General features: G+C 45.8%; 1 long non-coding RNA gene across 5 annotated transcripts in view; it reads right to left on the bottom strand.

Moving 5' to 3' along the window:
• Nucleotides 1-2292: 2292 nt before the first annotated feature.
• LOC144329012 (uncharacterized) overlaps nt 2293-11353 on the bottom strand; it is an 87434-nt gene continuing 78373 nt past the window's right edge. For 3 of the 5 annotated variants that reach the window (XR_013394429.1, XR_013394430.1, XR_013394437.1), the window contains exons 3-4: nt 4475-4555; nt 2293-2691 (exon numbers count right to left, since the gene is read on the bottom strand). This is a non-coding gene — a long non-coding RNA (uncharacterized LOC144329012). Of the gene's footprint in view, nt 2692-4474; nt 4556-5235; nt 5692-8143; nt 9050-11353 lie in introns of those variants that run through there. The other 2 variants (XR_013394435.1, XR_013394436.1) reach the window with 2 other exon arrangements.

Genomic DNA, 11353 nt, shown 5'->3' with positions numbered 1-11353 from the left:
GCCTTCATTACATATCTTTAGGTACCCAGAAAAAATGTTCTTCTTCAATCATGCCTTTGGCTGGTTAATACTCTACAGCCTTTTAAATGTGTTTGCAGATCCTCCAAGTGTCCCTATTTTCCAATCCTGTATAGGGAAGTGTTCTTTTTTTAATGTTTAATGGAATGGGACATCCCTATTTTCATTGGATAAATGTGGGGAAGTGGAGGTTATCGTTCTGTTGTTTTTGGTTTAATTATTTACCTGTGTTTTAACTTGCATGTTATCCTGTTATTGTTATTATTATTATTATTATTATTATTATTATTATTATTATTATTTATACGCCGCCCATCTGACTGGGTTTCCCCAGCCACTCTGGGCGGCTTCCAACATGTCTTCTAAAAGTCTGGTAGTTGCTTTCCTCTTTGACAGCTGGTGGGAGGGCGTTCCACAGGGTGGGTGCCACTACCAAGAAGGCCCTCTGCCTGGTTCCCTGTAACTTGGCTTCTCGTAGCGAGGGAACCGCCAGAAGGCCCTCGGCACTGGATCTCAGTGTCCGGGCAGAACAATGGGGGTGGAGACACTCCTTCAGGTATACTGGACCGAGGCCGTTTAGGGCTTTAAAGGTCAACACCAACACTTTGAATTGTGCTCAGAAACGTACTGGGAGCCAGTGTAGGTCTTTCAAGACTGGTGTTATGTGGTCTCGGCAGCCACTCCCAGTCACCAGTCTAGCTGTCGCATTCTGGATTAGTTGTAGTTTCTGGGTCACCTTCAAAGGTAGCCCCCCATAGAGCATCCAATATTATTTTCATTTTATTGATTCATTAAGCAGCCCATAGGTCAGGGAAGGGAACTTCTGGCCCTGCAGATGGACTACAACTCCTTGAACATTGGCCATGGTTTTTTTTCTGGGGCAGCTGAGACCTGAAGTCCAACAACACTTGGGGAAGGCCATAGGCTCTCCATCCCTGCTACACTCAATCCATTGAGTGCCAGTGCCAGTTTTGTGACATCTGTAATTCGCAGCCAGTGAGATGACACACTGCCACTGGGCCCCTGGCCTTTCCCCAGAAAGCTTTGGTGGTTTAGGTGTAAGCATAGGTAGGAGATGTAGGTAGGTGTGGGCATCTGTTTAAGAACAGGATGCTGGAGTAGATGGACCATTCGCCTGAACCTTCAGAGTTCTTCCTAAGTTCTTATGTGTTCTTCAAGCTGTGTTCCACTGGCAGAATGAGTAAACCAGTGCATGTCAGGGGCATGCAGGGAGCAGGAGCAGAGCCATTACATCCTTTGCTTCCTCAACGTGGCTCAGGAACTAGTGTGACTATATGTTTTCTCTGCAGCAGGTGTTACCTACAATGGGAGGAATTAAGGAAGAGCTGCCCTTTACATTCCACCCTGCCCATTGTGAAACATCATAGCAGTGGAAGTGGTGGTTGCTTTGCCAGTGGGCTCCACACCTTACCTTAAGTGAATGCCATGGGAGAGAACTTCCATTCAATTCACACTTAAAGGCACAGTTACCTAAATGGCACTTTCTAAAACAATACATGAATTGAAGCGCAGCGCAGCGCAGCCATCCTACAAAATTTCAGAATTCCTCAAATTTTGCATCCAGTTCTTCAGCCAAGTAACATGCATAGGGATGTAGAATGCTGTACTAGGGTGACGTGTGTGCAGAAATGCATACATCAGTGGAAGTAAAGGTAAAGGTAAGGGGTCCCCTGACCGTTAGGTCCAGTCACGGACGTCTCTGGGGTTGCGACGCTCATCTCGCTTTATTGGCCGAGGGAGCCAGCATACAGCTTCCGCGTCATGTGGCCAGCATGACTAACCCGCTTCTGGCGAACCAGAGCAGCGCACAGAAACGCCGTTTACCTTCCCGCCGGAGCGGTGCCTATTTATCTACTTGCTCTTTTGATGTGCTTTCGAACTGCTAGGTTGGCAGGAGTCGGTGGAAGTAGCATACAGATATGCATTATATTATGGAAAACGCACTAAAATCATCTTTCTTGAGCACTTTAAAAAACAAATCTCAAACTGATGTGGAAATGTGGATAAGTGGAAAAATGAGAAAACATTCCTCTTCAACCAGGCTTCGGACTGATTGACATCCTATACCCTTTTAAATGTGTTTGTGGAAGGGGGTGGGGGAGGGGGTTATTGTTTTGTTATTGTTATTGTTTTTATTATGTATTCTATGTTTTTATCTTCTATTTTTATGCAGTTGAAGCACCCTGAGATCTCCGGATGAAGGGCAGTATACAAAGTTAATAATAAAAAATAAAATAAATACATTAATATAAATACGTTAGAAAGGATTTATTTTAAAGGCATCGGCAGGAAATCATTGAATACACTGCTGCCTATGAAATATATGAATGTAATGATATAAAAGCAAAATCAACAGCACATTATTCACGAATAAGCCTTGGGGAAGGGGGAAACAAGGAGAAGTATATGAAAATAATGATTATAGGGGGGACACAAAATAGACTATGGACATGCAACTTAAGTTAGGAACATTACACTGAGAAACCATATGCAACTTATGGACAACTATTATGGCATGCAGATTAGACTTACAGCCATATCAGATTTCAGCCCAAGTGTCTCTTGACAGCCCCAAAGCCGCTTTCTAATAGATGTCCTTCATTCCAATGGGATTACTTTTAAGATCTCTGATGGCCTCAAATGCAGACAAACCTGTAAAGGAAAGGACTATCTCGTTAATGTCACGGGTGAAGCATATACAGGGCAACACAGCTGTCCGACTGCACACACAGAGTTATTTGAAGTTTAGGATATTACAGCCTGAAGATTCCTGGTGAGTTTTCCTGACATTTCTCTCTGTAATGCTCACTACTCAGTTTGGCAAATATTACCTTTATATCTGACCTTCGAGCCACCTTTGACTCGACCCGCTTCTCTCCGGAAGTCCACACAAAATGATCTCACTGTAAACAGAGCCTTTCCCTAAGCAAAGTTGGAGGAGACACAACAGCCCAAGTCCTTTTATTCACTCAACCCAAAGAGGAACAATGCAGGTCTAAAAACCCCGCAAATTACCTCGGAACTAACAGGAAGTTGGCGTCTTCTTTGGTTGCTGTCGGTTCCCACCAAAATGTTGCCTAAAGTGAAATTTAGACCTGATTTGATTTGGGGGCTCCATCCTTGTATGAACTTTACCTGATGAACTTCAAGCAATATTTTGTAATGAAGCAAAATGTCACAGCTAAGTTCAAGGTATCCTTCAACAGTTTTTACCAGAATTCAAAATAGTTTTGAGAAGATGGGCAAAAATTCTCATAGGGTGGGGAAGATATTAAGGCAGAATTTGTTGTTGCTGAGTAGTCTTTATCAGAGTTCAACCACAGGTCACACCTCTATTAGGCTGTTCAGAGCACAAATAGGAGATAGAGGAGAAACTACAGTTTTAGGGAGATTCAGATTATCCCCTGTGGGCTGAAAGGAAGTATGAAGGGCCTCAAAGGTTTGCATGTTCTAACCCAGGCTTCCTCAACCTCGGCCCTCCAGATGTTTTGAGACTACAGTTCCCATCATCCCTGACTACTGGTCCTGCTAGCTAGGGATCATGGAAGTTGTAGGCCAGAAACATGTGGAGGACCAAGGTTGATTAAGCCTCGTCTAACCCATGCAGGGCCCTTTCTCATGTATGTCAGTGACTGCTGACCACTGCCCCATGTGGTGAGCCATGCAACTGCAGGCTCTCAGTGAAGAATCTTCCAGACATGGTGTGATTCTGCCCACCCAGGCTAGTCATTGTTTCCTCCTGAAGTACATAAAGATTTCATTTTCCAGCTTCCCGTTGCTCAAGTAATGTGGTCTACCTTGACTTTAGTGCATCTTGCATCTCGGTGCTTGCTCCTTATTCTCAGAAGTGAAATCTGAATGCATGAGAACGATCATTTATGCAGTCTTAAAATAGTAACATCCATGATGCAGTGCAACTTAGAATGAAACGTTTGTGTGAAAACTTGGAGATCTTCTGCTTCATGTAAGGAACTGCCAAATGGACAGACAAGCAACTGCTGCCCACCAACATTTGAAATGGCAGCTTGGTTTTCTGCTGATATGCCCTGCTCAAGACAAGAAGAAGAAGAAGAGGAGGAGGAGGAGTTTGGATTTGATACCCTGCTTTATCACTACCTGAAGGAGTCTCAAAGCGGCTAACAATCTCCTTTCCCTTCCTCCCCCACAACAAACACTCTGTGAAGTGAGTGAGGCTGAGAGACTTCAGAGAAGTGTGACTGGCCCAAGTCACCCAGCAGCTGCAGGCGGAGGAGCGGAGACGCGAACCCGGTTCCCCAGATTACGAGTCTATCACTCTTAACCACTACACCACACTGGCTCACAAGTCAGCAGAACCACAAAGTAGAATCCAGTGAGTTTTTGCACGTGTCATTATGCTCATAGGAAATGTGTTGAAAGAAGGGCCGCTTAGCACTGTGGTTTGTAATTTCCTTACCTGAATACACGTGCCCCTTGCAAGCGAGATTTTGTCGACAGGAATAAAGATGTTCTCCAAAAGACGTTGGGCAACCAACAACTGAAAAGAATGAAGAACAAACCATTCTGAATCACCTTGCACAGATCTATTTGTACCTGCTCTCAAAGTCACTGGATAAAAGTCACTCAGAGGGATGCCTGCAATGTGTCATTGGCTGCCGTTTCCAGTGTCACTTTGGCCACAAGAACCCAGGAGTTTATTAGATAGAAAAGACTGAGAGATGAAAAACGGGCAGTAATGGAGCTTGTTTAGCTCCTGCCTTTCATTTCCCATTGGACATGCACTTTGTAAGAGATGGTGGCTGCCAACTCAGCAAGGGAAAGGTGGGTTGTTTGTTTGTTTTAAATTTAAAGCTAGTTGTGGGCTGCTCCTCCACCCATTCCACTAGAGATGATTTTCCTAAAACAAAAGAGGCCGCCACCGCTGCCCCCCACACACTGCACAATTCCTCTGTTTGGGGAGGAATCAGTTTGCCTTATCTTAGTCTCAACCAAAGGGGATTCCAGTACATTGAAGCCTTCTATCAGAATTTGGTAGATAGGAGCTAAGCAAGATATCTTATATCTAGCTCAGCATTGTTCACTTTGACTGGCAATGGCTCTCTGGGGTTTCAGGCAATAAAAATGAAAGAAAAGGCACATTCCTCAGTCTCCTCAAAAATAAGGCAACTGCAGCAAAAAAAAAAAAAAAACAACTACAACCCCAAACCTGCACCCCACCTGAAAAGTGTCATGAAGAGGAGGCCACGCAAATTATCTGGAAACCAAGCCTTTGGAACGGTTGTGGGAGTTGGTTATGTTGAGCCTAGATAAGAGAAGATGAGAGGACATATGATAGTCATCTTCAAATATCTCAGGGGCTGTCACATGGAAGATGGAGCAAGCTTGTTTTATTCTGCTCCTGAGAGCAGGACCTGAACCAGTGGCTTCAAATTGCAGTAGGCTGATCACCGAAGAATTGATGCTTTTGAATTATGGTGCTGGAGGAGACTCTTAAGAGTCCCATGGACTGCAAGAAGATCAAACCTATCCATTCTTAAGGAAATCAGCCCTGAGTGCTCACTGGAAGGACAGATCCTGAAGCTGAGGCTCCAATATTTTGGCCACCTCATGAGAAGAGAAGACTCCCTGGAAAAGACTCTGATGTTGGGAACGATGGAGGGCACAAGGAGAAGGGGGTGGCAGAGGACGAGATGGTTGGACAGTGTTCTCGAAGCTACCAGCATGAGTTTGACCAAACTGTGGGAGGCAGTCAAAGACAGGAGTGCCTGGCGTGCTCTGGTCCATGGGGTCACGAAGAGTTGGACACGACTAAACAACTAAACAACAACAGATTCCGACTAAACATTAGGAAGAACTTACTGATGGTGAGAGGTGTTCAACCATGTAACAGTCTACGTCAGAAACTAGTGGACTCCCTTCACTGGAGATTTTTTTAAACAGAAGTTGGATGGCCACCTGCCAGGGATTCTTTAGCTGTGATTTCTGCACTGCAGGGATTTGGACTAGATGACCTTTTTGGTCCCTTCCAACTCTATATAATACAAAACATTTTATGGAGGGAACAACCCATGCAGCAGATTGCTGCCTGTAACGCAGAACTAAAATGAAGTGGCAGAGTACCTGGGTGCTGACTCAGCAGTTTCTGGTATGGCAAGCCAATACACTACACCACTCATGAGAATTTAAACAAAATTTCTGTCCTTTCATTTTTCATTAACTGATGGAGAATGGTGGGGTTGTTTTTAGGGGGAAGACATTTTGGGCAATTCCTCATACTGAGTATATTTGTCTATCTCAGGGGTAGTCAACCTTTTTATACCTACCGCCCACTAATGCATCTTTCTTGATGGTAAAATTTCCTTACCACCCACCAGTGCTTGATGGAAGGGGGATTTAGCCTGTGCTGTAGAACCCCTTACCGCCCACCTAGAATCCTGAAATGCCCACTAGTGGGCGGTAGGGACCAGGTTGACAACCTATCTAGTCCAATTTTGCCTACTCTGGTTAGCAGAGTCTCTCCAAGATGTTGGGGGTCTTGTCTAGAGATGCCAGGAATTGACCCAATGACCTTCACTGTGTAAAGTAGATGCTCTTCTGCTCAGCTATGACCCTTTCCCCGATTTTCATCTTCAGTTCAACTGTTTCCCTTTCCTTTCTTTGGAGGAAAAGAAATCCCCATTAAAATACACTTGTCTTTTCTCCACGCTTTCCAAATTTCTGGAAATTCTGCATCTCAGTGATGACTTGAAGACCAGTAGAAGTTAGTGTATTAATGCTAATGGGCCCCACCATCCTCAGTCTGCCCTCATCCTGCCCCCACCTGCCTGTCCTCTTACTTACAACTAGCCCAGAAGGTAGCAGTGGTGGTCAGATTCCTCCTCCTTAATCTCAGAGCATAGAGTTCTAGAATCAATTGGCTCTGCCTGCCATTGACTCTGGCTCCCCCTACTGTTAGCCTCCCTGCCTTCTGCCCTACCAGCCCCAATAAGCACCAGCCACCACTGCTAAGGGCATTACGGCAAGTTGACTCCAGTAGTAAAAGAAAACTGACTCTGAGCCGCATTGCAGCATTATTTATTCCTCTCCTCCTAGTTATACTATAAACATATCCCACTTCTTTCATACTCAGCCACCTGTGTGTGTGTGTGTGTGTGTGTGTGTGTGTGTGTGCGCGCGCACACACACACACACACACACACACACACACACTTTATTGGTGCCAGAAGGTTTGGATGCATGCTTTTAAAGATCTTTAAAGTTTCCTGCTGATAAGCAAAGGCTCCCTTGGCACTTTTAAGTAATACAGGAACACAGAAAAGCCTCATAATGTGATCCCACACCCACCCAGCCCGATGACAGAATCAAGGTTAATTGCATGTGGTTTGAGGAAGACCCATGGTTGGAGAGAAGAGGAGGGGAGGAGAAATGCCTCGTTATATTTTAAATTGACAAGGATCTTTTTTTTAACAGGCAGAGGGGGCAGCTGGATTGCATGAGCTTTGCCCAAAATATTGAGGAAGGGGACACTTCTGAAGTCTGATTCAGCATTGCTGTAGTTTCTCATCTGGGCCTAAACTCTGTAGCAGAACAAACAGTGCTGGGGGAAAGACTGGGTATTTGCCGGGAACCCAAGATAAGCAGAGCCACACACAATCACCACCAGCATGCCTTAACAATGTTCTTATTCCCACAATGCACAGAGTTCTAACAAAATCAGGCACAATAGAACAGAATTTCCAGTTTACATACACTATCTCTCCCCTACTCAAGGTACAACTTGGCCAGAGACTCAAAATGGACCTTGAGGGTCATAGAATATATATTTCCAGTTATTAAAAAGAAAGAAAGAAAAGTATTACATGGTATAATGTATTCATTTTAGTTTGGGCTAATGAAACACAGGAGCACTGCCAGGAATTGTAGGAGGATGAAGAGGGAGAAATTGCTGATCCCCTCTTACTTCATCATCTCAGGGGGTTTCACACATTACATTCAATGACTGTAAAAAATTCTGAGTAGGCAAATGGCTGATCTGTGCAAATCAACAAGTGTACAGTCTTTTGTATGAACACTCACATTTGGGTAGATGCCAAGTGTGAATATACAATGTGTGAACAGTGCTCACCTTTGTCCCTCCCTGCAGTCTTCAGCTCTCCATTTACTCTTGCTCACCCCATCTCACTGGAGAGCCAGTGTGGTGTAGTGGTTAGGAGCGGTAGACTCGTAATCTGGGGAACCGGGTTTGCGTCTCCGCTCCTCCACATGCAGCTGCTGGGTGACCTTGGGCCAGTCACACTTCTTTGAAGTCTCTCAGCCCCACTCACCTCACAGAGTGTTTGTTGTGGGGGAGGAAGGGAAAGGAGATTGTTAGCCGCTTTGAGACTCCTTCGGGTAGTGATAAAGCGGGATATCAAATCCAAACTCTTCTTCTTCTACTGATACCACATCTTCCAGTGCCCAACTCCCCCTCTGCCATTTTGCTGCTCCTCCTTTCTCCCACCAGAGGTTCCCATCCTGCATCTCCTGCTCATCCCGTTCAGCTCTGTCTTCTCCCACCTCCTGACCTCCCTTGCTCCTTGTCTTGTCTCGCCTTCTTCCAGCTCCCTTCTCTCCTCCTGCTGATAGAACTTAATCAGCAAAGATGAGAGCTGAAGCCAGACTCTTAAGTCAGCCTTGTTGGGTGGAATGGAAGGGCTGCAGCTCAGTGGGGAACATCTGCTTTACATGTAGAAGAACCAAAGTTCAATCCCAGGCATCTCCAGGTACAGCTGGGAGAGAAATCCTGGAAGATCACTGCCAGTTAGTGCAGAAATGTGGAAGCCCCTGAGAACACCCACTGTAGTTCAAAGGCCCCTCAACACCTGGAACTGGCCTTGAATGGAAAACGAGAGCCAGTGTGGTGTTAAGAGCAGTGGACTCGTAATCTGGTGAACCGGGTTCGCGTCTCCGCTCCTCCACATGCAGCTGCTGGGTGACCTTGGGCTAGTCACACTTCTCTGAAGTCTCTCAGCCTCACTCACCTCACAGAGTGTTTGCTGTTGGGGAGGAAGGGAAAAGAGATTAGCCGCTTTGAGACTCCTTAAAAGGTAAAGGTAAAGGGACCAATGACCATTAGGTCCAGTCGTGACCGACTCTGGGGTTGTGGCGCTCATCTCGCTTTATTGGCCGAGGGAGCCGGCATACAGCTTCTGGGTCATGTGGCCAGCATGACTAAGCCACTTCTGGCAAACCAGAGCAGCGCACGGAAACGCCGTTTACCTTACCACTGGAGTGGTACCTATTTATCTACTTGCACTTCGTGCTTACAAACTGCTAGGATGGCAGGAGCAGAGACCGAACAACGGGAGCTCACCCTGTTGTGGGGATTCGAACCGCCGACCTTCTGATCGGCAAGCCCTAGGCTCTGTGGTTTAATCCACAGCGCCACCCGCATCCCTTAAGGTACTGCTAAAGCGGGATATCAAATCCAAACTCCTCTTCTTCTTCTTCTATCATGTTGATTGCAGGTGGCAAGGCCACAAAGGGCTTGAAATATAAGATTCCCTCTCCACGTAAAGCTTCCTGCACACATCACACCACAAGAGCAAGATCTGGAGGTTTGGTGGAGCTTTTGGAACAGTGCGGGAGGCAGTGCAGGGTTGCTTCTGAAGGAAACTCCAAATAGGATTTTGATCCGTTTTCTACTGATGAGAGGTGCCACTGGATTGGTAAAGGATAGGGCTATTGACGGCTCTGTTCTCCTTCCCATGTCAGAGGCAGTACACCTCTAAGCACCACTTCCTGGGGATCACAATTAGGGCTTGAGATCATACTTTCAAGCGTCATAATGAGCAAAAGAGTCCTGTGTTGCACAGGGTTGGACTACATGACCCTTGTGGTCCCTTCAAACTCTACTCTATGTCAGGAGTCCAGTCCCCAGCTTGATACCACAGTGAGCGTAGTTAATGGAAAAAGGATGATTTATTGTCAAAACAAACAGATAACTCCGGACGGCTTCAACACAGCCTCCTCCATCATCAATCAAGATGACCCTTCTGAAGCCTGCTTCCGGCGAGACCAAGAAGCAACTGAACTTTTGCTTCATCTTTTGTTTTGCTTCCTATCTTGCAGCCCTCCCATTCGTCAAGACCTTGGACTGAGTGGGTCAGCTCCCTCCTCTTCCCCATTCTCTGAGAAGCTGCCTCTTAACTCTTTCCCACTGTTAATGCTTCCGGCGAGCTTTGACTGCGTTCTAGCTTGTTCTCCACCATTCCCTTATCAGGGGGCATTCCAAGGGGTGGGGCAGTTGGCACTAGCCGGTGCTCATCCTGCATGGTAGTTAACCCTTTCTGTTCCTGACCGCTTTCTTCATTTGGCAGCAACCCTTCCCTGGGAGCTGGCTGCAAACCTACCCTGGGCGCTGGCTCATTCATGACATTCTACTTCACTGTCGGAACAGGATGCTGGACTTAGATGTTCTTACCAGGGGGCGCCCTGTCAATGGAGGGTCACCAATCTGACACAAGCCCAGCTGTTTGTGCCGAATGCGGAAGGAGAAAGGAAGCAAACAAAAAGTGGGTTTCAGCACTGATTCCTCCACTCAGGGCTGCCTGGAAAGGGAGGCACACAGGTTCTACCTATAAAAGCTGCCTGCCAAGAACCGCCAAAGGCCAGCTGTGCCAATGAGCCCTTACCAGTGCAGAAAAAAGACCTTCCAATGTTCCCGCAACATCCCTGTGGTAATAAAGAGAAGGCCGTTTTGCAGCACGGCGGCATGTAAGACAGCATTGTCAGCTATAGTTTATTTAAAGAGCGAGGCCTGGAACAGGAAAATAATGACTTTAATAAAATTTACTATTGACTTCGTAGGCTAAAATCTTACTGTCATCGGGAACCAGGAGGGGGGGAGGGGAACCCCTACATCGAAGCCCTTCACTTAAATATATTCCTTTAATATTTCAAAGCAAGTTGCGGTGCTTCCTTCTTCTCTTTTTAATATACTTGCTTCTTCAAAAAAAGATTCTGTAGTGGGGTGGAAATTAGTATTTTTAATAGAAAGCTGGAATTGCTTACATAAGGGAAAAGCCGGTAATGACCTATGACACTGTCTGTAGAAAAGCAACATTTGAAGGAACTGCAAAAGCAGTTAATCCAATTCCTTGAAAAGCTGCAGAAAGCAATGTCACCAATGAATGATTTATAAATTACCGAATGTCCTTCTCATCTGGCGGATATCTTTTAATCTTAGACTGTAGTGTTTTTTTTCTTTCGGAGCGAACTCCAAAGAGCCTGCTGGGGAGATAGACAGAATTTGCGAAAAACTACATTAACAAGGTTAGGGTCGTGTTAGAGATTT

The sequence above is a fragment of the Podarcis muralis genome, chromosome 10, assembly GCF_964188315.1.
Source record: "Podarcis muralis chromosome 10, rPodMur119.hap1.1, whole genome shotgun sequence".
Lineage (NCBI taxonomy): Eukaryota > Metazoa > Chordata > Lepidosauria > Squamata > Lacertidae > Podarcis > Podarcis muralis.
Note: the sequence above shows the minus strand (reverse complement) of the source record. Positions and strands in the feature narration are given on the sequence as shown.